At 43.0% G+C, this 12,685-nt stretch overlaps 1 protein-coding gene across 7 annotated transcripts in view; it reads right to left on the reverse strand.

Annotated features, from left to right (window-relative positions):
* LOC110537220 (protocadherin alpha-C2) overlaps positions 1–12,685 on the reverse strand; it is a 63,284-nt gene that overhangs the window by 21,189 nt on the left and 29,410 nt on the right. The window lies entirely within an intron of this gene.

Below are 12,685 nucleotides of genomic sequence, written 5' to 3' on the forward strand. Positions count from 1 at the left end.
TCTGGCTCATATCTTAAATCTTGTCTAATTGTCTCTTTTAAGGAGCTTGTCAGGCAGCTGCCCCATCTGTTGTCCACATTGTAAATAAGAGCCATTTCCTGTTGTAGACTCTGATTGAGAAATATCATCCCCACTGTGTATATAAAACACAACCCTTCCAAGTGAGTCAAGAACGACAGGTCCAGAACACATTTCACAGGAACACTAAGTGACACTGTGTTCTAATGACCTGGGTCTGCTTTTCATCAACAAGACCAGGAAGATATCTGACACAGACAGGAAGAGAGATACTGTATATTGAGAGGTGAAGAGAGTGACATAGAAAGATGGACAATAAAGAGTACACAGATACTGTAGATACAGTGTGTGAAAGAGATCTCGGAAGTGTGAGTAAAAGAGATAGGTACATTTCTCCTGTTCTATAAAAATAGCAAATTCCAAAACACAACATACAAAAAGTTAATGCAAAACTGTCTGGGGGTTGTCTTTGCGTCCCAGAACTGTGCCTCTCAGAAAGTTCAAAATGATTCTGTGCAAACACAAATTGAAAATAGAAATACTTCTTCGAGGGAGAATGAAAGAAAGAGAGAGAGAGAGAGAGAGAGAGAGCATAGAGTTGGGAATGAACATCCATTTCCAGTCCATTATTTTATTCTGTGTGGTATTTTGATTACTTGTGCAACGTCTTGTGTGTTATTTCTGTGTACTATAAATGGCTTTTTGCAACATTGGATGGTACTTCTCCTGTCAATAAAGCTTATTTGAATTTCAACTAGAGAGATACATATAGATAGAGCGAGATGAACAGGGGAGGACACAGGACAGTGAGTAGGGGGAGAGGGGTCTGTCTAAGTGGATTAAAGGCTTATGGCATCGCTCCATTCCCCTTCATGTTGACACAAGATAATGATGACCTATGAACTCCAGAAAGTGGTACATTCTTTTTGGCATCTGAACTCACACCCAAAGCGGTCGAGACACCAGAGTTCAGACATGCCCTCCATCTCATCAACGGCAGACAGACAGCCCCCACCACACCAGAACAGCGCACTCACCAACGGCAGACCGACAGCCCCCACCACTGCAGAACAGCACCCTCACCAATGGCAGACAGACAGACCCCACCACACCAGAACAGCACCCTCATCAACAGCAGACAGACAGCCCCCACCACTGCAGAACAGCACCCTCATCAACAGCAGACAGACAGCCCCCACCACACCAGAGCAGCGCCCTCATCAACAGCAGACAGACAGCCCCCATCACAGAAGAATAGCACCCTCAACTAGACCAGACAGATAGCCTCCACCACAGCAGAACAGCGCCCTCAGCAAGAGTAGAGAAACAGCCCCCACCACAGCAGAACAGCACCCTCAGCAAGAGCAGACAGACAGCCCCCACCACAGCAGAACAACACCCTCAGCAAGAGCAACTGCGGACACACAACCAGCTACAGGCACGACAGCTACACGGACCACTCAAGACAAACTCTCTCTCTCGATCTCTCTCTATCCCTCCCTTTATCAAACTCCATTCTCCCACTTGTTCCAGTTATTTATCCAGCTCTCTCTCCCCCTCTCTTGTTCTCAAGCCGAGACTGGACACTGCCGCAGCCTGCAGCTGAAGGGTGTGATCACAGACTAGATCTGACATTGGGTGCCCTCTAGTGTCCATTTCTCACTGCAGTATTGTATGAGGTTCCAACATAGTGCACATTTCACAGTGCCTGATGAATTCTGCCCTGTCTATCCGAACACCTCAATATATCTAGCTATCAGAGGAGCAATTCAGGTATATTAGTTCCTAAGTCTGTGCTATTATACAGAACCAGTCAAAAGTCTGGACACACCTACTCATTCCAGGGTTTTTCTTTATTTGTACTATTTTCTACATTGTAGAATAATAGTGAAGACATCAAAACTATGAAATAACACATGAAGTAATCAAAAAAGTGTTAAACAAATCAAAATATATTTTATATTTGAGATTCTTCAAAGTAGCCACCCTTTGCATTGATGACAGCTTTGCACACTCTTGGCATTCTCTCAAACAGCTTCACCAGGAATGCTTTTCCAACAGTCTTGAAGGAGTTCCCACATATGCTGAGCACTTGTTGGCTGCATTTCCTGCAGCCTGCGGTCAAAATCATCCCAAACCATCTCAATTGGGTTGAGGTCAGGTGATTGTGGAGGCCAGGTCATCTGATGCAGCACTCCATCACTCTCCTTCTTGGTCAAATATCCTATACACAGCCTGGAGGTGTGTTTTGGGTCATTATCCTGTTGAAAAACCAATGATAGTCCCACTAAGGGCTCCCGAGTGGCGCAGTGGTCTAAGGCACTTAATCTCAGTGATAGAGGCATCATTACAAACCCTGGTTCGATTCCAGGCTGTATCACAAGCCCCCGTGATTGGGAGACCCATATGGCGGCACACAATTGGCCATCATTGTAAATAAGAATTTGTTCTTAACTGACTTGCCTAGTTAAACAAAGGTTAAATAAAAATCAACTAAAAAGTGCAAACCAGATGGGATGATGTGTCGCTGCAGAATGCTGTGGTAGCCATGCAAAGATCCAAAAATCTCACATTTTGATTAATCAGACCAAAGGACAGATTTCCACCGGTCAAATGTCCATTGCTTGTGTTCCTTCACCTAAGCAAGTCTCATCGTCATATTGGTGTCCTTAAGTAATGGTTTCTTTGCTACAATTCGACCATGAAGGCCTAATTCACACAGTCTCCTCTGAACAGTTAATGTTGGGATATGTCTGTTACTTGAACTCTGTGAAGCATTTAAATTTGGGCTGCAATCTGAGGTGCAGTTAACTCTAATGAACATATCCTCTGCAGAAGAGGTAACTCTGGGTCTTCCTTTCCTGTGGCGGTCCTCATGAGAGCCAGTTTCATCATACCACAGCAGAGGTAACTCTGGGTCTTCCTTTCCTGTGGCGGTCCTCATGAGAGCCAGTTTCATCATATCACAGCAGAGGTAACTCTGGGTCTTCCTTTCCTGTGGCGGTCCTCATGAGAGCCAGTTTCATCATGGAGCTGCAGCAGAGGTAACTCTGGGTCTTCCTTTCCTGTGGCGGTCCTCATGAGAGCCAGTTTCATCATGGAGCTGCAGCAGAGGTAACTCTGGGTCTTCCTTTCCTGTGGCGGTCCTCATGAGAGCCAGTTTCATCATAGCGCTTGATGGTTTTTGCAACTGGACATGAAGAAACTTTTTGAACATTTCCGGATTGACTGAAGAAATGATGGACTGTCGTTTCTCTTTGCTTATTTCAGCTGTTCTTGCAATAATATGGACTTCGTATTTAACTAAATAGGGCTATATTCTGTATACCACCCCTAGAACTGACTGGCCCAAACTTATTAAGAAGGAAATAAATTCCACTAATTAAATTTTAACAAGGCACCTGTTAATTGAAATGCATTCCAGGTGACTACCTCATGAAGTTGTTTTAGAGAATGCCAAGAGTGTGCAAAGCTGTCATCAAGGCAAGGGGTGAGTGGCTACTTTGAAGAATCGCAAGTTAAACCAATATTTTGATTTGTTTAACACTTTTTTGTTTACTACATGATTCCATGTGTTATTTCAGAGTTTTGATGTCTACACTATTATTCTACAATGTAGAAAATAGTCAAAAATAAAGGACAAACCTGGAATGAGCATGTCCAGACTGGTACTGTATATCTACGTCAAGCACGTGACAATTAATGTTACATTTAACCAACAACTACACCTGTACTCATTATCCTATGGATTGAGAGATTGGTTTGCTTTAGTACAATAACCTGAAGAGTACCCTACTCATACAAAACTAGCTGGTAGTGAACATTATACAAGGAAATAAATCCTGACTTGCACAGAATGTGGCAGCAGATGAATGTAGCTGTTTAATTTCAGAAATCTGCATCATGTACATGACCTCCAAGGTCAACTGGATGTATTATGACATAGTAATATAAACCAGCATGCCTTGAGTCAGTGTTTATCTCTGTCTGTGTCTCTGCTGATGCATAACATGGCAAAGAGAACATCCCATCACACAGAGATTGTGGGGGATCAGTGACACGCAAAAAAAGGTAGAACTCTACAAACAATTTCAAGCACTGAGGAGTTCTAATGGGTAGATCTCTTGGCTGAGTAAGACATCCAAAATTGGAGCCTTTTAAAGACACTTCCAGAGACAACTCCCATCCTTCCCCCTTCCATCACCACCACTACACAGACAGAGGGCGCCAGTGAACTTGCTAGCAGCCAATGCACCCAGCTCGGCTTAGCTTGGTCTGCCACCTGCAGCCCTCCAAAGAAACATACCAGCCAAGCCATGCAAAAGACTGACTGATCGAAACACTAGATTATCATGACCTGGGCCTTGCAGCTATAGAAATGCATAATAAAGAACATACTGTACATCTTAGAAGACAATGACATGACTAGAAACACATCACATACTTACAGCAGTGATATAGTACAGATAAAGGGATATCTAGGTGTAGCTGTGTGTGTTCTCTCTGTCTATCCATCAATCTTTCAGTCAGTCAGTCTCTCTCTCTCTCTCTCTCTCTCTCTCTCTCTCTCTCTCTCATACTGATCTGTAATGATGTTATGCCTTTGGGTCTGACCCATGACCTTTGGATGTGAGCAGACTAATGGATGGGGGTGGACTAATGATGGTTGTATAACGGTAGATAGATGGCTACGGATTACCATTTTTGTGAGAGGGATGCTGCTGCCTCCCCACTGGCCCTGCTGAATAATACATAAAGAGATGCATGACCGATAGAAGAGTTGACATTTGTGATTCATCTGTCCAAGCAACACACAGGTGATGTGGCACGGAGAGGAGAGAGATGGCGAAAAGAGAGAGAAAAAAGGGAAATAGGAAGAGAATGGGGTAGGGAAGGACACAATACAAGAAGGTGGGAATGAGAAAAGACAGAGAGAGACCTGCATGTGACAGTGTGTGTATCTGAAGCCACACCTTTCCCCCAGCATAGCCCTATATCTGGCTTCAGTGGTGCAGTGGAGAAATACAGAGTGGAATATTACTGGCAGGCATCCTACACAGCCTGCAAGCCAATGTGTGTGCATGTGTGTGAGAATGCGTGTGTGTGACTCTGCATATCACATCTGCTGCCTGTGACTGGAACGAATTGCAAAAATCGCTGAAGTTGGAGACTTTTATCTCCCTCACCAACTTCAAACATCAGCTATCTGAGCAGCTAACCGATCGCTGCAGCTGTACATAGTCTATTGGTAAATAGCCCATCCATTTTCACCTACCTCATCCCCATACTGTTTTTATTTATTTATTTACTTTTCTGCTCTTTTGCACACCAATATCTCTACCTGTACATGACCATCTGATCATTTATCACTCCAGTGTTAATCTGCAAAATTGTAATTATTCGCCTACCTCATGCCTTTTGCACACATTGTATATAGACTCCCCCTTTGTTTTCTACTGTGTTATTGACTTGTTAATTGTTTACTCCATGTGTAACTCTGTGTTGTCTGCTCATACTGCTATGCTTTATCTTGGCCAGGTCGCAGTTGCAAATGAGAACTTGTTCTCAACTAGCCTACCTGGTTAAATAAAGGTGAAATAAATAAAAAATAAAAAAAATTACACACCCTCCTTAATGCAGTACTCAGCATAAATGAAACACAGATGTTTCCAAATATATCAGTCTATTAATATGATTGTAAAATTCTTCCTGAATTCCCTTGGGCATTTGGAGCAGGCTCGCTTAAGGTACAAACAAAAGCAGAAGGCATGAAAGGATATCCTGTCTCTTCTATTCCCTCTCCTCTCCTCTCCTCTCCTCTCCTCTCCTCTCCTCTCCTCTCCTCTCCTCTCCTCTCCTCTCCTCTCCTCTCCTCTCCTCTCCTCTCCTCTCCTCTCCTCTCCTCTCCTCTCCTCTCTGTCTTTGCTGCACTGCAGGGACTTGATTTTCTCTCTTCCTGAGACAGCCCTACAGCACTACTAACTAAAGACAGACAAAGTTTAGAAACTCACATTTTTTGGGGACGCTATCTGAACAATAGTGTTAATATAGCATGGGTAATTGTCCCTGTGGCGCCCCAGAGCACCAGCAGTATGACCCCCAGGGAAATGTAATCTATCAGACAACAGCTCAGGGAGTGGACTGGGGAAATCAAATCTCACAATAAGAATGTACCATTCACTCTCAATTTCAACTAGGATGGGATAAAAAGTAAGTGAAATATTGACATACACAGCCACTTTGTGTGAGAGGTGTGAGACACACTTCCTCTGTAAGGTCAACAAGTTAAAAAAAATCTTAATCATAATCCTCATCCCAGCCACCCAACATAGAAGTGGGCTCTGTGTAAGACTGACTCTAGAAGTACTTACAAAGAATTAGAGAAAAAAAGTGTAGAACACTTTTAATGAGATCCTGATTCTATATGGTGATAAAGGGAAAGAGACAGGGAGAGAGAGAAAAAAGGAGAGAGAGAGGGAGACAGAGAGAGAGAGAGAGAGAGAGAGAGAGAGAGAGAGAAAATGAGAGAGAGACAGAGCGAGAGAGAGACAGAGAGAGAGAGAGAGAGAGAGAAAATGAGAGAGAGACAGAGCGAGAGAGAGACAGAGAGAGAGAGAGACCGAGAGAGAGACAGAGCGAGAGAGAAACAGAGAGAGAGAGAGAGAGACAGAGAGAGAGAGAGAGAGAGAATGAGAGAGGGGGAGACAGAGAGAGAGAGAAAGAGAGAGAGAGACAGAGACAGAGAGAGAGAGACAGAGAGAGAGAGAGAGAGAGAGAGAGAGAGAGAGAGAGAGACGGAGAGAGAGAGAGAGAGACGGAGAGAGAGAGAAAGTGAGACACAGAGAAAGACAGAGAAAGAGGAGCAGGGCTCTAGCCCAGGCGTGTCTCTCTGGGGAGCGAGGCTGCAGTATCGCTCTCAATGCAGCAGTGAGAGTGAATCATCCTGCCTTCCACACATAATGCAAGTGGGATTGCTCCAGTACTCCGGCTTGCAGACCCAAGACCCTCTAATCCATGTATCTCTCTCTGCCAGATGGGCCAGGTGGAACCACAGGCCTGACCCACTTACAGCTGGAGTCATCCATGTCCTCTGTTAAGGACTCATGCACAACTGACCCATGGGATGGCATTACAGAAACATGCTATCATTACCTATCCTCAGTGAGAACCACAACACACAGTCAGAGCTGAGCTCAGTGGCATAGAGTATAGGCAATTATAGGGAAATAATGCACTCTCTAGAATGCCCTTCATGCAGAAAGGGGTATTCAACAATGCCATGGTATAAGCTGAAATCATGCATTGATGTCAATGAGAAGTTTACATGTAAGTTTGAATTAACTGGATCAGTATACATTGTCACAGTCTCCTCTGGACCTTAGAATGATAGCTATATGTTCCCTGAGAGGCCATGACAGGATGGCTACACAAGCTGTGACAAACACAGACACAGACCAAACACAGAGCATGCAAAGAAAGGTTTACATGATTATATGGAGGTTGACTTGTGAATCCACAGTGGCCATGCATTTTTTTTAGGGTACAGATTAAATAAATGATGATGAACTTCACATCCTGGTGAAGGTGATGCTATCAAGGGTCTTATTCTGGTGACATGATGATCGATTCTTGGCTGCCATTTGACAAATACAAATTATCTCGCTCTTTTGTCCATTATAATCGTATCATATAGGCTATACCCGCACTATATATGTGAGCTGTTGGCTAAATGATTCAGCATGCTTCAGTTCGGCTGGCGCCAGCCAGACTCAGCTAGGCAAACTGAAAGAGAGATCTTGCAAAGTGCCTTATTAAAAGACCTTTGCTTGAAAAACAAGGGAAAGAAACAGCAATAGTACCATGCTTCTCCACCTGCATTGCTAGCTGTTTGGGGTTTTAGGCCGGGTTTCTGTACAGCACTTTGTGACATCGGCTGATGTAAGAAGGGCCTTATAAATACATTTGATTGATTTGTCCATTTTGAGACGGTAGCCAAAATAGTCCAAATTAGTCTGAGATAACTGAAGAAATCTGTAATTAATTTTTCCGAGGATATCTTAGTCGAGCAATATTACATCGAACTAAGATGTTTGGTGCAGTATTTCTCAATGGGGAAAATGAGCATGAAAACGAGTCGTCTCTCGTTGAATGACAACAAAGACTTTATTGAAGTATCCCTGCTGTTGACCAATCATCGCCGAAAGGACATGCCTCCAGAAAATGTTTTGTTTTCCGAACAGTCGAAAAATCCCTCAATGAATTCCAAAACAAACTAAAACTTCACCAAATGTCGTCATAATGTATGCACGAACTCTTCCGAACTGTTTTCACTGGTAAGCCTTTAGGCTCACGTGCCAATACCAGTGTGAGCACAATCGCTATATGACTCAAAAAAAAGTTTTTACAAAACCATTTAACTTTTATCCGTACTTAGGAGTTTAACCGCAAAAGTTATTTTTATGTCCACTACTTCATCAGACACGGCCTTTTATCGGCAACAAGTCAATTTGATGGAAACATCTCTGGTGGGGAAATGTGCATATTGTTTTTATGCAGATTTTAGAATATTCGCATGAAAATTTGTTGCCAATTGGATGGAAACCTATTTATTCACACACACAATAGCTCATTGGAGATCAATGGGAAAGTGAGGATGTAGCTAGGTTTCCATCCAATTTTTATTTTCATGTGAATACTAGAATCCACATAAAGAAAAAATGCATTTTCTCAACAGTGGTGTTTTTCCCCCCAAATGGACTTTGTGCTAATAAAAATCAGTGCGTGATGATGTAGCGCAAACAAAAAGTACTTTTTCGCTGAAGTTTTCATTTACCTAATACAAATATCATGTTTAATATGTTTCCATGGCATTTTCAACTCTAACGTTAGTTTCGTCACAAAAACCGCTGCGATAAATTGCAAATGTGCCTACTCTGGTCTTGGCACGTGTGCTCTGGCCAACAGATCTCAGGTAGCCTACAGTGCAGGTAGGATGTGCAGTATAGTCTATATTATGAGATTATTATGGATAAGAGCTAGAATATTTATATTTGTCAAACGCAGTCAATCATTGATCCTCAGAATAAGACCCTCAATATTTATTGGAAAGGAGCATCAAGATCACAGTTCACTTTCACCACCCTGTGAAGTTTCATCTGTAGCCTAATAAACTGTATGGTTTCCTAAATCGAAGTGGGAGTACCACACGCCATATAATAACGTGACTCCAAATTAATTAGACATGATGGTTATTATACGGTATCAATATTTGCGCATAAAGGCACACATTTCTCGCATAATAAATTTTACCGACAGAAAAAGATCCCACCATGTCAAACGAACAAATTATCTGTTGGGATTTATAAAACTGTACCGAAACTTCATGTTTCCATCACAGCTGTCATCAGTGTAGCCAGCTCAGCTATCCCCATTGAGACCGTGTCTGTGCCTCGATCTAGGCTGGGCAAAACTAAACATGGCTGTGTTCGCCTTCGCAATCTCACTGGAATAAAGACCTCCATTCCTGTCATTATTCGAAAGAGATTGTGATATCTCACATCTCAAAATAGGGCTACTTAATGTTAGATCCCTCACTTCCAATGTCGTTATAGTCAATGAACTAATCACTGATCATAATCTTGATGTGATTGGCCTGACTGAAACATGGTTTAAGCCTGATGAATTTAAATGAGGCCTCTCCTCCTGGTTACTGTAACGGCTTTCCTCTTCCTCTTCTGAGGAGGAGTAGCAAAGATCGGACCAATACGCAGCGTGGTAAGTGTTCATATTTGTTTTTAATAAGAACACTGAACAAAACAATAAACAACAACGTGAAAAAACAAAACCGAAACAGTTCCGTGTGGAAACAAACACTGACACGGAAAATAATCACCCACAACTCAAAAGTGAAACCAGGCTACCTAAGTAAGGTTCTCAATCAGGGACAACGATAGACAGCTGCCTCTGATTGAGAACCATACCAGGCCAAACACAGAAATCCCAAATTATAGAAAAAGGAACATAGACAACCCACTCAACTCACGCCCTGACCATACTAAAACAAAGACATAACAAAATAACTAAGGTCAGAACGTGACAGTTACACTAGTGACCATATCCCCCGGGCATCCCGCAAAGGTGGAGGTGTTGCTAACATTTACAATAGCAAATTTCAATTAAAAAAAATAAAAATTACTGCGTTTTCATCTTTTGAGCTTCTAGTCATGAAATCTATGCAGCCTACTCAATAACTTTTTATGGCTACTGTTTTACAGTCCTTCTACTCTTCTACTCTTCTACTCTTCTACTCTACTCTTGACCTAGTTTTGTCCCGTGGAATAAATATTGTGGATCTTAATGTTTTTTATTAATGTTTAATTTTACTATGTTTGCAATCGCAACAAATAATCTGCTCAGACCCCAACCAATGATCATCAAAAGCTGTGCTATACATTCTCGGACAACACAAAGATTCCTCGATGCCCTTCTAGACTCCCTTCATCTACCCAAGGACGTAAGAGTACAAAAATTGGTTAACCACCTAACAGAGCTCTGTTAGGTGGTTAAATTATTGTTGTACTCTTATGTGTAAGGTTATGTAACCTTGCATAATACCCTAGATGCAGTCGCACCCCTAAAAACAAAAAACATTTGTCATAAGAAACTAGCTCCCTGGTATACGGAAAATACCCTGGACAAGCTCCCAGAAAATTTGAACGGAAATGGCACTACACCAAACTGGAAGTCTTGCGACTAGCTCGGAAAGACAATGCCGTGCAGTATCGAAGAGCCCTCGCTGCTGCTCGATCATCCTATTCTTACAACTTAATTGAGGAGAATAAGAACAATCCAACATTTACTTTGATTCTGTCGCGAAGCTAACTAAAACGCAGCATTCCCCAAGAGAGGATGGCGTTCACTTCAGCAGTGATACATTCATGAACTTCTTTGACGAAAAGATCTTGATTAATAGAAAGGAAATTACGGACTCCTCTTTAAATATGCATATTTCTCCAAAGCTCAGTTGTCCTAAATTTGCACAACACTGCCAGAACCTCAGATTAAGGGAGACACTCAAGTGTTTTAATACTATATCTCTTGACACATTGATGAAAATTGTCTTGGCCTTTAAACCTTCAAGCTGCATACTGGACCCTATTCCAACTAAACTAGTGAAAGAGCTGCTTCCTGTGCTTGGCCCTCCTGTGTTGAACATAATAAATGGCTCCCTATCCACCGGATGTGTACCACTCACTAAACTCATTAAAAGTGGCCGTATTAAAGCCTCTCTTGAAAAAGCCAAACTTTGACCCAGAAAATATAAAAAACTATCGGCCTATATCGAATGTCCCATTCCTCTCAAAAAGTTTAGAAAGCTGTTGCGCAGCAACTCACTGCCTTCCTGAAGACAAACAATGTATACGAAACGCTTCCGTCTGTTTTTAGACCCCATCATAGCACTGCACTCGTGAAGGTGGTAAATTACCTTTTAATGGCGTCAGACCAAGGCTCTGCATCTGTCCTCGTGCTCCTAGACCTTAGTGCTGCTTTGATATCATGATCACCACATTCTTTTGGAGAGATTGGAAACGCAAATTGGTCTACACGGACAAGTTCTGGCATGGTTTAGATCTTATCTGTCAGAAAGATATCAGTTTGTCTCTGTGGATGGTTTGTCTTTTCAAAAATCAACTGTAAATTTCGGTGTTCCTCAAAGTTCCGTTTTAGGACCACTATTGTATTCACAATATATTTGACCTCTTGGTGATGTCATTCGGAAACGTAATGTTAACCTATCCATGTGAGAGACGTAGACTCGGTCTCAACCTTTTAAGTCTTTATTGAAGACTCATGTCTTCAGTAGGTCCTATGATTGAGTGTAGTCTGGCCCAGGAGGGTGAAGGTGAACGGAAAGGCACTGGAGCGACGGATCTCCCTTGTTTCTCTTCCTGGCCGGTTCCCCTCTCTCCACTGGGATTCTCTGCCTCTAAACCTATTGCGGGGGCTGAGTCACTGGCTTACTGGTGCTCTTCCATGCCGTCCCTAGGAGGGGTGCGTCACTTGAGTGGGTTGAGTCACTGACATGATATTCCTGTCCGGGTTGGCGCCCCCCTCGGGTTCGTGCAGTCGGGGAGATCTTCGTGGGCTATACTCTGCCTTGTATATATCCCTCTAGTGGTGTGTGGAGGCTGTGCTTAGGCAAAGTGGGTGGGGTTAAATCCCGCCTGTTTGACCCTGTCTGTGGGTATCGTCGCGACAGTGCCACAGTGTCTCCTGGCCCCTCCTGTCTCAGCCTCCAGTATTTATGCTGCAATAGTTTATGTGTCGGGGGGCTATAGTCAGTCTGTTATATCTGGAGTATTTCTATTGTCTTATCCGGTGTCCTGTGTGAATTTAACTATGCTCCCTCTAATTCTTTCTCTCTCTTTCTCTTTCTCATTCTCTCTCTCTTTCGCTCTCTCTTCTCTTGGATGACCTGAGCCCTAGGACCATGCATCAGGACTACCTGGCCAGATGACTCCTTGCTGTCCCCAGTCCTGGTCATGCTGCTGCTCCAGTTCAACTGTTCTGCCTGCGGCTATGGAAGCCTGACCTGTTCACTGGACATGCTACCTTGTCCCGGACCTGCTGTTTTGGACTCTCTCTCTACCACATCTGCTGTCTCTAA

The sequence above is a fragment of the Oncorhynchus mykiss genome, chromosome 12 (genome assembly GCF_013265735.2).
Source record: "Oncorhynchus mykiss isolate Arlee chromosome 12, USDA_OmykA_1.1, whole genome shotgun sequence".
Taxonomy (NCBI): domain Eukaryota; kingdom Metazoa; phylum Chordata; class Actinopteri; order Salmoniformes; family Salmonidae; genus Oncorhynchus; species Oncorhynchus mykiss.